This window comes from Malurus melanocephalus, unplaced genomic scaffold (genome assembly GCF_030028575.1).
Source record: "Malurus melanocephalus ecotype Western Australia unplaced genomic scaffold, MMel_1.1 scaffold_64, whole genome shotgun sequence".
Classification (NCBI taxonomy): domain Eukaryota; kingdom Metazoa; phylum Chordata; class Aves; order Passeriformes; family Maluridae; genus Malurus; species Malurus melanocephalus.
The window spans coordinates 38,891-53,760 of record NW_026623296.1 but is presented as its reverse complement, the minus strand read 5'-3'; positions in this window follow the sequence as shown (position 1 = coordinate 53,760).

Below are 14,870 nucleotides of genomic sequence, written 5' to 3'. Positions count from 1 at the left end.
GGTTTGATTTCTGTGTGCACCTGCAACCCAGTTCAGGCTGACAAAGATTTGAGTAGACAAAGGTCTGCTGGAATGGAAAATTAGGAAATTAGAGYTTTTATATTATACTGAATTATTTGGAAGACTGGTTTTAAGTTTTTTTAATGTGCAAATACAGYTTTGAATATATATGTGGTGTTACACACCTGTATTAACTGTTCCCACTATATTATTTCCTGTTTGTAATGCTCAAGGCCTTGTTAAAATGGGGTTTATTGAAATGCTTGTTATAGAAAAAGGCCATGTGTGTAATTGTCCATTTAAAAATGAAGCATCATATGTTGGTTTCATATTGGAGTTTTCACATACAAAAATCTGTGTTTGAAGGTTTTTATGTGTTTTTTTAGGTATTTTCTCCCTCTCTCCACTTAGAGCCATATGCAGCCCCTGCATTGTTCTTCTGGCTCACTCACTTATTCCTGTTTGCATCTCCAGGTTATAAGAAAACAGTCAAAYGCTGTGGTCATTCATCTCTGAAACCTTTAATGAGCTTATCGGGAAGGAACTATAAATATATATCTTGTACTTCTCTTGTATTGGGAGGTGCTTCCTCAGGCCATGAATAATTAGGTTGGCCCACCTAAGCTAATTACAGACTGTCTCACTATTCAAAATACCCTCTGGGTAACATTGTTAGGACTCTCTCACGAGGTTAATGGGCTCTCTGTAGCCCAAATATCATGTTGGCCTTTACCACCCTGATCAAAACCACACTGTGTGGGACCTTTTTGCCATGCCAGTTTGTGATTTGYTTTCTGCTAAGAGCATCATCCTTTCTTCCTCCTCAAGCGATGATCTCAGAGGGACAGGGCAAAGCTTGTCTGGATCAGGCTCTCTGGAGTCCCTCCATCAGCTCTGCAGCTGTAAAYGCTGTTTGGAGTCTGCTGAGTGAATGGCAAGGTGGAAACCAGCAAACCCTGAGTGTCGCTGCTAAATCTGATCCTTTGTGCTTCTGCCGTGATCACCTTTCAGATCTGCTCAGTGTTGTCTGGCGAACTGAACTCACCCGCTTATCATCAGGAAAACAAATGTACCAGTTATTGCCTACTAGAAAATGCGAGCCGAGCTGCGCAGTTTTTTTTTTCTTTTCAGTGGGCTTGCTGTGATTTTGTTTTGACAGATTGAGCTGTGTTTCACTTTGCTTTCATTTTTCACCCTGTCAGAAGAATTTTTAGTGCGTTTTTTTCCCCTTCCCTTGCCTCTTGCTGTCTGTGTGCATCAGTGCACTGAAGCAGTGATTCCCTCTCCTCTGCATTGCTGCTTTGCAGCTTCTCGTGCTACCGAGGCCTGAGCTGAACCTTCCCCGTGGGAAGCTCGGGTCAAACCCTGGCCATCTCAGTGGGCAGCATCTTCTGCTGCAGGCAGGATGTGCAGGAGAGGTGGTAGGGGCAGATGAGCCTCCTAGTGGGAATATCCTAGGCAGTCTGAAAAATTTCTTTATTTTTCACTTGACTTATGATGTGTTTCTCCTGACCTGCCCCGAAGAGCAGCATGCCTTGGGCTGGATCACCTCCTGWGCTCGGGGTCAGCTGTGCACAGTCACCCTGCCCTGGTGTGGAGAGGATTTGGGGCAGTTGCTGTTCCCAGCACCAGAGGATGGGTTGGGGAAGGTGGGGTGTGTAAGGGTTTAGGGGTTTGACTTCCACCCCTGCCCTCAGCTGAGTCACGCCCCTTTGCAGATGGTATGTTAATCTCAGCATTAATTAATTAATTAAGGCACTTCATGCCAGCACATGTGGCTGGTTCCTGTGCTGGGACTGCAGGGACATTGCTCCYGTGCCTCTCCCTRCCTTGGGATGGATTCTCCAGGGACMAGGTACTGCTTCTATGCCTGCAAGGAACTGAAGTGATCATGATTGTGTATCAAATTCTTAAGTACTTTTTTCTTTTTTTCTCCTCTGAGCTTGGATTCCTTTTTTTTGGCTGCAGTTTCCCTTGTTTTATGGGCTGGATGTGCCATTCTTGCCTGCTTAATACTTCATTTCTTGAGAAGTTCAGTCGCAATGCAGTGATCAGCAGGTCTGGCTCTGTTGTGAAGCCTTCCAAATTCTCCCTCAGTCTCTAGCAGTGTACTTAAGAGAAGCAGAGATTTATTTGCATAACTGGTCAAACAGAGGTTAGTGTGAAATAAAATACATGCATGTGCTTCTCTCGGCCTCCCCCCATGCGAGGTCAAGGCTGGCTTATTTTTTCTGAGTCCTCCCATTGTCAGAACCTCTCAGGGATCTGGGCTCTGGTCCACTTGCTGTCAGTAGTAGTTTACTTTGCTTCTCAGTAAATTGTCCAAGTTTGCAATCCTCCCCCAAGGCTATCGTATGACAGCATCCCTCACGTGATGGGTCTGGTAGCAGGGAAAAAAAAAAATCTACTTTCTTGTAGTCCAAACATATAGCCCTTTCAATTATGTATGACTGAAGTGTTCAAAGGATGGAAGACCTTTGAAGCTGGCTCAGGTGTCTCTTCTCCCCCCATCCTCTGCCCTCCCTGGTTCTTTATCTTAGTGGTGGGGTGAATTTGCCATTCACTGGACGAAACAGAGGGAGGGAATGATCTGGAGAAACCCAACCAGGGCTATACCAAGATAACATTTCTGGCTGGGGTGGTCCTTGAGGCCTCTGCCAGRTGGAGCACTCTTTGGGGAAGTATTTCCATGCCCTTGTCCTCCTCTGGGGTTCCTCCTGAAGCAGTTGCTGCTACTGTTCCTGGAGATGGGATTGTGGAATGGGAGGACACATGATCTGACAGCCTGTGCCCTTCCTTCATGGACAAAATGAAGCTGGTGCCTTGAAGCAAGGCAGTTCAGGTCCTAAGTGATAAAATTCTCTACCTTAAAAAGATGGATGGTTATTGCTGTGTGCCCCTCCTGCCCTTTCTGGTCGTCTCCTGCCTCTGTAAGTTGTGACCAGCACTGTCCTTAAGCAGTGGGGTGACACTGGAGAAGGGACTCACATGCAAGGGCCAGTGTTCCCACCCTCAGCACTTGGTGTGTCCACAGTTTTCCAGACCCAAATCTCTCAGAGTCATTGTTTGGAGGATTTGCTACTGGAATTCTCTCCCCTGATACTGGAGAGGGATTGTAGATGAAAGGAAGGTAGTGTGAACAGCTAAAAATGGCTTTTCCACTCCTTCCCTTTGAATGCAAAATGCTTCATTTTGCCTGGAGTATAGCTGCAAGTTACATTTAAAGTGTTTGTTGGAGCTGAAAGTGGTTACACTGGTACCCTAAAAGAAATGAAGGCAGTGACTTGAGACAGTGAGATAGGAGACAGAGCAGCAGCGGGCTTGTAACTGATTTATTTATTGCARCCTTGAGAGCAAGAAATATTACAGAGGACAAAATTCCTATAATGTTTATATAASGCTGTAAGAAATTGATTACAGCTCAGGTATGTTTTGTTGGGTGCTGCTGGGAGGAATCATAAAAGTCGTGCAATGAAGTTTTGAACATCGTGTTACTGCCGGTCTGCTTGAAAGCCTCGTTTGCCACAATGAAAACCTTTCATTTGTTCTTTTTGCTAATTCCAGCTGCGTTGGCTTCCAACTTCTGTGTGTCGCTGCTTGCAGGATTCAGCTCTTTCAGGCTGCAGTCCTCTGGGGGTGAATTGTTTCTTCTGTTCTCAGCCATTTAAAACAAACAAACAAAAAGCWCAGGGTTTTGTGGAAGTGTTTCCCCGCAGATGTGTTTTCTCTCAGTTATTATTTGTAAGTTATTATTTGTAATTTGTATTATTTGTCCTCTTTTGTCATACTAAGAGCTTTGGAAGGGCTTTCCTAACATTCTACCTGGTTTATCCCACCTAATCCCATTCTCCCAGTGAAATGTGCAGGGCAGCAGTACTGAGAGAGGGCAGCTTTCCTTTGCATCATTGTCYTGAAGGATGCTGGGGGTCCTAAGCAGTGGTTTGAACCCCTGGCCATCCCCTTCTTGCAGCCTCAGAGCGAGTACAAGTAATAGATCTTGTAAAGGCTCATTTGAGATTTGGCATTTAGGAGGCTTTACAGCCAGAAATTCATCTCTTCTCTCGCTGTCCTTCCACTTGCCCAAGGCATTGTGTAATAAATCTCAGTGTCTCTGAGCATCCATAAGCCTCCACTGGTAAATGAAGTTACTTTCACCTGTTTACGTTCTGATATTCTTTCAGGGAATGTGCATTAAATTGTTTTTCAGGTGGATCTCCTCTAAATAAATGACATCCTGTGTCCCTTCAGGAACTGCAAGAAGCAGTAGAATGAAAGCCATAAAAATAAAATACATGTCTTATTGGTGTCCAGCAAGACTAAAGACTAGAGCTGAGAATACAAGAGACACAGGAGTGCTTCCTCCTGCCTGYCACCTCTGTGGTCCATTCAGGGCTGCTGGAAGGAGTGCTGCAGCAGGGTGGGTGATGCTGAGTGATTTGGGGCAGGGATTTCCCAGCAGTTTCCCTGGATTTGGGTTCATTTCTGAGAACACACTGCACACAATGCCTTGCCTTTGTTTCAGGAGATAACTTGGAGCCAGCTGCAGATGCTGGTTTGGCCTTTGCTTGGCAGGGGTTTGTCTGCAGGGCAGACAAGGTGSTTTGAGGTTGTGAAGCCCACCTGCTGCTTGGCAGTGCTGTTTGGAATGAGGGAGGGCGTGTGTGGGGGCTGAGAGTGCTGACAGACTGTTTCAGCACAGGTAGAAYGGGTTTGGGCCAAACTTGTTAGTCAACAGCTGAGTTCGTGTGTTGCTGCAGCTGTTCTCAGCACACCTTCCCATGTCCTCGTGTTGCTTCAAGGAGAAAAGTCTGGTAAACTGGACACGGGGTTGCTGAGCTGCACAAAAGCAGCTCTGAAATTGTTAACCTGCTAATTTTAAGGCATTGCATTGCTCTGTCAGTGGCATCAATGAAAGCAGCACTTGGCACTTATCTCCGAGCATATGCCTACGGTTGAGCAGCAGAGAGAGGGATTTGAATTGTCATTTCTAGCTTCTCTGATGATCTGTCATTCCCTGAGCAATCATCCCACCAGATCTCAGAAGATGGAAGTGCAAATCCCACTCAGTCTGTTCCCACCAAGAAGGAAATCTGAAGCACATCTGAAATAGCTGCAACCACGAGGAGAGGACAAAACAATAAAGCCCTCAGACAAAAGGATTCAGTTCTGTTTATTTTGACACTAAAAGAAAGGGGTTGAATGAGAATGTGTGTGGAATTGTTTTCAGCAAGTCTGGCATTTTGAGGTGTAATTTTATATGAAAATGAGGTGCAACCTCTGGTTGTAGAATCTTAAATATGATGATACTTTATTTGAAACTTCTGAAACAGCAGAGGTGCTGCTTTTGGGAGGACTGAGATTTTCACAAATCAATGTCTATGAAGCTGGATTTCATTTTGATACTAGAAAAAGTGTCCTGACTTTTTTATTATTGCTTTTATTATTATTTTACTCTTAAGTGCTGAGTATCTTCTGGCCTTCACTGACTGTAGAGGGAACAGCAAGACWTTCAGTACATCTGATACTTCCTATGTACAAGATCCAAGCATGGATTTGAGTGCCTGGCACCTCTAGTAAACATCTTGATTCATGTAATGTAAGCTTAGAACAACAAAATTAGAATCAGATGGATTCAGATACTCCCTTTTTCTTTCTTTTTTTTTTTTTTTCTTCTTTTTTTGGTCTGTGTTGTAGTCCTAAGCCAAACAATTTACTGTAACATATAGTTGAATTGATTATTTTATATCATAAAACAAATGAGCCTTTGTTGCTCTTTTGGATTGATGTTTTCCTTGGTGTTGTGGCTTAGCTATTCCCTCTCTTCCCTCTTGATCTTTTTAATTTTTCTTACAACACTCATGCACTGTCTTAAGTTCAGCCTTCTTTGCTGGCTGATGAAGTTGTCCTTCCCATGCCATAGGAGCCTGCTGCCTAGGCAGTGGAGATACACTGATAAACCCTTTGCTTTTGCATTAGAATTGGTGTTTTGTTTTGATACAGTATGTATCATTTCCCATTCGAAACCGCTTTTATTGTATGGTTGGAAAAAAAAAAAAACCCTCTCACTTGGCATTGGCAAAGGAAGCAGAGTTTAAAAAGGAAGAAAAAAAACCTGCTTTAATTTAATAAGCAGTATTTTGGGGTTCCTTTTGTTAGGTGCTGCCTTTTGAACTCTGTGAAGCAGCATGCAGATCTAATCCACAGCGGCGTCACAGCGTTGGGCTGCACAAGTAAACACTTTAAATGGGAGGAAGCACCTGCGCCCCGCTATTGTCTCTCCTCTTCCATCAGCAAAAGTCTCGGGGCTGACTCTGCTGCAGCCAAACCTTCCAGGCAGAGGGAATCTACGGGCAGAAAGCAAACTCGCTGGGCTGGAGCAGGGAGAGCAGCTCTTGGGACCGCCGGCCATGGAGGGGAGCGTGGGGCTGCGCACACGGGTGGGGTACCGGGCACTCGCCCATCGCCTCGGCCTCGGCCCTGGCAGGAGCCAGCAAGGTGGGTCTGACCAAAGTGTGCTCTSCTGGGGCTCTGGGGAGGCTGGGGAACCCTGAGAGCCRCAGTGCTTTCAACAGGATTCATGCTCTGCAGTTATCGCTGTCGTCCCACTCGTTGGGTTTGTGTAACYGAGTGTTTGATTTGATTGCTTTCCCCCCACTCGTTGGGTTTGTGTAACCGAGTGTTTGATTTGATTGCTTTCCCATGGAGTTTGTGTTTTTACACCATTCCTTATTGGGGAGCTGGTGAAGTGTGTTATGGTCATAGATACAACCTGTAGCAAGTTTACAAGGCAAGGTTTAAAGCTGGAAAAGCTGGCTTGAGTAGAAGAACCTTAAAGGCTAAAATCTCTTTAGWTTACCCACGACGGGTCAGGAGGTGACTTGCCAAGATCTAAAAGTATATGCAAACAGATCTTTGCAGATATGAAACTTCTTTTGAGCTAGGAAACAAAAGCATTAAAAAGTTAATTGGTTTAAAGCTAAATTTGGGTAAATTCAACTTAGAAAATGCTGGGATGGGTGTTCTGTTTCTACTGCTCTTTTAAAACTGGGGTCTGTGCCTAGTGAGAGATTGTGGGGAGCGTAGAAATCACAGGATAAAGTGCTTAGTGTGATATAGGAAATCTCGTTAAAGTAGCGTCACTTTGGGATTTTTAAGTTTTCAGCCTCTGTGAGACATTTCATGGTGGTGCAGTACTTGGAGCTGGAACTACATCTTAATTTATTGAATGCTCATTTATTGAAGTTTGAGATGCCTTTGGTGAGATGTTAGTAATTATTTTATTAATCCTTCWAACATCAGTTTCCATTTAGGAGAAATTGTCTTTGTGCCCTCTAGTGGAAAAACTATTTACTTTAAAGCTTCTAAATTGGGTGAAATTTTTGCAAAAAAAGGTGGAATATGTGAGAAAAGACATAGAGGAGCAGAACAAGGCTGGGGAGGTGAAGGGTTGCCAGAGGTGGACGTGCTCGGGGCTTCCTTTGCTTCAGTCCTCACTAAACTGTAACGGTGATGACGTGCACAGACTTTGTCAAATAAACAAGATATTATCCTATATTCACATCAGCTAGACTTAATAACATTATTCTAGGTATAATCAAAAGGAAAGCCTGGTCTCAGCAAGCTCTGATCCCTGGACAGTATCTGGTGATTGTGGTCAATGTTCCCCAGGGATGTGGTGGGGAGGGAAGAGAAGCACAGCAAAGCCCACACCAGCCCTTTAAAAAGTGGAGAAGGRAAGACCCAGAAAATGAAAGATAAAAGGAATATGACACTGGTTTCCCAAAGAAGTTCCAGAGCACTTTGCACACAGCAGAGAGAAGGACAGGATCCAAAGAAAGAACTGCCTTAAAGACAAATAGGCAGATCTGCCCAAATTCCCTCTTTAATGGGGTAACTGATTAATGTGTGAGAAGGGTTGCTAACGTGACTGAGGCTTGGGCACAGGATTTGGAACCTCTTGGCCAYTATCATGATGAGGAAGAGGGGAGAGGAGGGTGCAGGGGTGGCTCTGAGGGAGCAGGAGCTGGATGTACAGTGGGCAGGGTGGTATGGGGTGGTGGGAACTGCTGTGCATGGCCAGCCCAAACAAACCACCAGAGTCCTGAGGCTTGAGGACAAGACTCAAATCTCTCTCTGAGTCATCCTTACAGAAGCTCTGTGCTAAGGCAAGGTTGGTAATCACTGCCTGCTGCACCAAGGGGGGCTGGGCAGTGCAAAGCAGGAGGAGAACAGCCACGGTAGCAGGTCTGGAGATGAACCACAGAGATGGGAGGCTCAGCAAATGAGGCTGGAGAGGGAWAACTGAAGGAGCTGTGTTTGGAAATACAAGCCTGAGTGCAGGCGATACGTTTTCTGATGCAGGAAGGATTTCTGTGAAAAGGATGATCATCAGTCTTAGYTCCCACTGGAGAAAAATACCTTGATTTGCCTGAAAAAAATATTCAAGGCRCAGATTGGGGAAGAGTTTCTCACTAGGAGGTAATGAAGCAAAAGCAAAAGAAATCGTGAATGTGCTTGACTGGAGGATTTGCAGAGCAGTTGAAGCCTCTTGCTGATGGTGTGATTTCTCTCCCTCTGTTGCCTTCTGTCCATCCACCCATTACACAGGGTCTATTGCACTCATTAACCCTCCAAGCTGGACTTTTCATTTCTATTGCTGGAGCTGCTTTCAGGGGCCAGGGGTCAAAACCRGTAGCAGTGCAGTAGGCTATTGCATGGCTTTGGGATATAAATTCTGCTCTCAGTGCAGTCATGAAAACTTCAAGCACGGATGTAGATCACAAGAAGCTGCTGCTGTCCCATACATCTTCCCTCCCCTGTTTCTTTCTGGAGCTGCTCATTTGGGATGCTGYGAGATCAACAGCTGTGAATGTGATGGAGTCCCCACACCCCCTCCCATCACTATCCTCCCTCTCCTTGCACTGGACTGTCATTCTTGTTTATTTTGGTTTGAATTAGAATTGCAAAAGCTCTAACAGTGTTGTTTATAYGCCGTGAGTCACTGTTTGTGTTTGCTGCCGTGCGTGTTGCCGCTCCTCTCCCCCTGTCTTACGCTTGCAGCCACAGCTCCCCTCCCAGGATCTTGGAGCCTCTTCTGTTCTGAGTCTACAATGCTCAGCCCTCCTGTGAGTGCAGAGAAAAGCAAACTGACAGGGAAGATCCAGGATTAGCCTTTTTTTTTTTTTCTCTTTATCTTTCTTCTGGTGTTTTGTAAGGGTCCTTGTTCAAATCAAAAGATTCCTTGGGGACTCCTTCCTCGAGATCTTTGTGCTCAATTGGTCTCTTATCATATTTCTACCAGGCAGTGAGATCAATACTGCTTTTTCTGGCTTGCAAATTTCAGGSAGAGGGGGAAAATCATGTTAAAAAGACCTTTTTAGAAGTTACTGAGATGCTCATGTGCAATTCCAGCCCCTGCAGTTATACTGACAGGTATTAATCCCTTTACTTGCATTGTCACTGGGGTGGAGACTTTGGCATCCTGCACAAGATCATAAGTTTGGACCACTAGGGGCTGGCCCAACTGGCCATGGAGAAGGGCTGTGGATGCTCTGGGTGGATGGGGAAGAGACTCTCAATGCCCTCATGGCCTTGGGTGATCCCTTGTGCTTCTTCTTGCTCCTGGTGAAGTACCAAGAGCTAGCCAAGGAAATCCTACAGCTCCTTGTCTTTGAAATCTGAATGGGAACAGCTTGCAAGTGGCTCTGTGGATTTATCAAGGAGAAACAGACAATTTATTTGTGTCAKCTTAATGGGGCTTCAGCTCACAGAGCTCCATGTGGGAGAATTAACGATRGGTCTCGGGTCTGTCTCAGGTTGTCCAGAGGCTCAGCAAATGTTTGATTGTGAATCTACTGTAAAACAGCTCCAAGCTTCCACTGCCTCAATTAGCAGCCTTGATAGAGAGCAGGCAGACTTTCAGGTAAAAAAATGTCCATTTTGACTCTTTGAGTGTTCTCAGGTGGCCCATGGAATGTAAATGTTTTACTCTATTTGTAATGCAMAACCTTTTAATTATCTCCAATTCATAAATCCCTAGTTTGGTACTTCAGTGCTTGTAAGAAAATGCTCATCTTTTAGTGGGTGGTAATCAGTGTCAGAGGAAATGGGGAATAGATGGTGTGTTTTAAATGGTGTCAGTTCCAGCAAACRGAATGTATAATTTAAGTCACTTACATTTAATCATCCTTTAAACACTGAATTCCAGCCTCTGCTGCWCGTCTCCCAGGAAGCTGACAGCTTTTTAATGCCACTATGGCAACACTTRAAAGTTCCTTAAGCTGCTGTAGGCTGTGATGTGACTCTTTACCTCATGTGTTTGTGCATCCATGGCTGGTTCTCCGAGCCTGGCTGCAGCTGGATGCAGAGGTTGGGCTCTGCTTTGTCCCCCCCAGTCCCAATTTTGGAAGTCTCAATTGTTTTACCTTTTTACAGAGCCGTAACATCTGTTGTAAGTACTGCAGCAAATGTGACAGCTGCAGAGGGTGGGATTATGGATCTGGGGTCTGTGTCTAACAGCTAAACATATTCTAGCAATTCAGCAGGTTGAAAAATAGAGCAGATCAAGCTGCGTGTGTCGTGCTCTGGGTCTGTGTGGCGGGGATGTTCCCTGATGGAGCCTGAGTTCAGTCCCTGGTACAGTATGGGTTTGATTTCATGCAATTTCATGCATTTCAGCAAGGAAATGGGCAATGTGGGGTGCAGCARGTCCTGATCCTGCCTGAGGAACAGGGCAGCAGTGCCCTCAGGGCTTGTGGGATCCCAGCAGTTGTCACCCTGTGTGTGGGGCTGGTGACACACACACAAAACATTTGCTATTCACTTCAGTGACAATGTGCATGATTTCAACCTGCATATGTGTGTGCATATATAAATACACGAGCACATAGCTAAAGAAGTCTGCAGGCATTTTTAGAAAGCAGCAGAGAAGCCCTGTATGTGTTTGGGATCATGTGGGATTCTGGCCTCTGGCTGCCTCCCCTCCGCCTGCTCCCTCGTTCCCGTTCCCACGGGCAGTCTGGCTGTGGATGAAATAATTTAATGCAATTCTTGCTCCCAGCCACTGGTCGATGGCATTAACGGAGTGAGTGGAATTTCACCCATAAAAATGCATCTGGGCTGCTGGGGAGTGAGCCCCACAGAAAGGGTTAGGAGCAAAGAGTCTGTGAGTTCAGAACCACTCACCTTTCTCTGTGACTGCCCGTGGAGATGGTCTTAGAGCTGACTGACCATCTAGGTGGGCAATAGGCAGCTTCTGTTGTGCCCAGCAGTCAAGTGGTACAATCCTAAATTAGAAGCTGCCAGTTGTGCTCAGAATAAACCTTGCTTTTCTCTGCACGTACAAGAACGGGAGCGTCTCGAGCTGGGATGTGCGCCGGGCTGGCGAAGGAGCCCATTAGTGCTCGCAGAGGTTCTGAGCAAGGAGGGGGCAGCGGGGAGGAACATCTTAATGAGGCAGGGTGAGGAGTTGACACGAGGACACGGAGAGCTCGGAGGACACGAGGACACRGAGCGCTCGGAGCCACCTTCTGCTGCGGGAAGGATCCGGCTGTCGCTGCGGGAGCGGTGAACTCGGGGAGCGGGCGCTCGGTGCTGCTGTCGCCCAGGGGAGGAGGAGGAGGAGGAGGTTTCCAAACCGCCTCTCCCAGAGTGTCCTGCAGCGTTGGAGGTGGTTCAAATGTGGATCAGGAGATGATGGAGGAGCTTTGGTCCTTCCCTGCCYKCAGCCACCGCGTGAATCAGCCASAGAGGAGGGAAGAGCTGCCGCTGAYCTCATTTCCCTGCGGCTCRGGGGTCTCGGGTCRARCAGGGCAGGAGGGTGGCAAGTCCAGCCTGRGCTGTGGAAAGGATTCTGCTCCCAYGTGGTAGCCCAGTAAARGGGTGGGAGAGCAGCAAATGGGTGTCAGCYGTGAGCTGAGTCCAGCACAGCTTGGAGCAGCCTCGAGGCCGCAGCATCTGAGCCACGTCTGCTTGGAGTATGGACAGAGCTGGCTGTGAGACTTCCACAAAAACCTTACAAACACCCCACACCGTGTCTGTGGGCTGGTCTGGGGCTCCCCAGTGCTGGCACTCCATCCTGGCAGTGCTGCCATGCCACATCTYCCTTTCCCCACAACAAAACCATCCTGGATGGGGCAAGAGACCCTCTGTGACCCTCTCTGGTGCCATGGGATGACCCTTGTCCATCAGAGCATATCTCAGGTTTCTGTCTGGAGGCACCTGCCAGAGGTGTGGATAAATCAGGTGGACGGGTGCAAGGGTGAATTTTTTATTAGYATTTCTTAATTTTAGTGGAGCTTCTCTTCCTGGAGTGGCTCAGAGTTGGCAGGTGCCACCAGGCAATGCTGAGTTGGCAGTTTCATCTCAAAAATTGGGGGATCTGTAGGGTTCGGGGGAGAAGATCTTACTGTGGAACATGGAGCCTTTTATCTGTGTCTTTACAGCTCTCTGGGTTGTATTTAATTTTTAGTTTTATTATTTTAAAGATAGAGCACTCTGTAGTGACAGCAGGAACTAAAGGTRTAATTGGGAGATTGCTCTGTTCATGTCACCTTCATATTGTTGAAGGAGTGGTAAAGAGCACATAATTTCCTTGAATTTATTCACTGCTCAGAATTACTCACAGCATAAATTTCTGGAGGGAAAAAACCAGGCAAACAACTTAGATGTTCATGAAAGTTGTGAGATAAGCTCAAAAAAAAAAAAAAAGAAAAAAATGCAGTTAGCTTATTTAGTGCCCACTCCCCCTGAGATTTAAAGCAACAGTAAACATTGAAGGGTTCTTTGCTCTAGGATTTTTCCAGTTTTGTAATGTAAAGGTTCATTTTTCTGTTCCCTGAGCAAAAAGATGATCTAAAAGCCTTTCCCATAATAAAAGTGCGCGTTTCTACTTTATCGCATGACTCCAGGAGCTGAGTTTTTTTAGGAAAACCATCAGATATGTGTGAAAACCATCAGTGTTGGCAGCACTGAAGTCGTTAAAGACAAGTTCAGTGTGTGTTTGCTCAGAGCTGAGCGCGTTGGGACCGGGGAGGTTGCAGCAGTCTGGCGTGCTGAGCAGCCTGGCTGTTTGAAAGATCCTGCTACAAGTGCTCACCATTATATTTTGAAGTTTATTTTCTGCTGCACTYGATAAAACTTTGTTCGCTGCACTGTTTGATTTCCAAAGGGAAAATCCTGGAGAAGTGCAAGGAGCTTCTTCAGGGAGGCATGGGCTTTGCTCTTGGCAAGCTGTTGATGTCAGGGCTGTAAATAGAGATGTGCTGTGTRCCTTTGCTGTTTGGAGGTTCCTCATTTTCCTGTCTCCAGTGCCACTTGTGACTGTCCAGTCGTGTGTCTTGGGCTGTGCTGTGGTCCCAAAGCCAGTCCTTGTGCAGCAGCAGGACCAAACCATTCTGGTGGAGACTGGCATGGCCTCTMAGGCTACTTTGCTGGGTCTTTGTATGGAAAGACACAGTTTCAACTGAATATCTTTGAATTTCACGATTTTGTGAGCAGGATATAAACCTCTCCCTGCTCCATGGTGAAAGTGTAAGACTGCCAGGTCCTCTACCTGGTATCCCCAGATCTTCCATCCTCAGCATCACTTCCCAGCTGTGCCCCATGATGACAGTGACCCCTGGAAAGGTTTCTCCCRCTCAGGGCTGAACCTCACCTGCRCTGCTCCATCCTCCAGGCCACCCTCCTGTTGCCTTTTCAGCTGGTTTAACCTGTGCTGAATTTCAAAGAAAACTGAACCAGCCTGATACCACAGCTCTTGTGAGCACCAGGAGAGACTTGAGGAAAGAAGAGAGCAAGACCACACCTGTGTAAGCTGTGCTCRTGCTGACAGCTTCTGCCTGGGTCCCAGGAACTGGAAACACTGGGTTTGAGTTCTCTGCTTTGTGKGACTGAGCTGCTCCTACTCCCCCCAAGACTCAGCTCAGTTTAGAGGACGTTTTTACAGGCTGGGAAGACCTGGGGAAATGGCACAATTTGCAAGGCAGATATGCTAAAAATGGAGATTTCTGTGGCTGGACATGCACATCAGCTGGGGGATGTCAGGCACTGCACGGGCACTCAGGGGAGCCCTGGCTCCCATCCCATCCGTCTGGCCAGGCTGGCACCAGTGTCCTGCATAAACAGTACATTTCTAAAAGGTTGGCTGGTTTAGGATTTCCACCTGAGGTGCAACATGGACGTGTTTTGGGTGTCCTGCTGTGCATGGGCAGAGCTCCCTCCCACTGGGAGAGCAGCAGCTGYTCAGCCAAGTGTGGGGCTTTGTGCCGGAGCGAGGATGACAGAAGGAGGCTGTGTGGAAATTGGATCGGATTCTGATGCAAGATTTCTGGCAACCTTCGACTCCGGGGAAGCAGCAGTCCCTGAATCAAATGTGCACTTCCAGCTGTGGGGAAGCAGCCTGCCTTTTTCATCCTTCTGCCCGTTTTCCTTCCTGCTCCGTGCAGTTTCCCATCTCGGCTCCAGCAGCTTTGGTTGTACTGCTGGCACTGTTTGGATACTCGAGGAGACTTTTTTTTGACAGTCGCTTGGGAGCTGTTCCTTATTTGCCAAAGTTCTGGGTTTACAGTGATGCAAGCAATGTGATACTATTTAGCAGCTATAATAGAGGTCGAGGTCCTGTTGTTGTAGGTATTGTAAAAATGCCTTGTAAAAGGCTKTATATTATCCAAAYGGGCTACAGGGAAAGSCAGCAGAGGAAGGAATAAACCAGGSCCTCACAACTGCTCCTCTTGATGTGAAGYTGAGGCACAACCAAACATGCAGGTGTGTTTTGTCAGCACCTGAAATGGGATCCAGATCTTCTGTGTTCTGCTCCAAAGGACTTTTTGTTCATATGGGTTGGTTCAGAGTCAGGTGCTAAAGCAAACCAA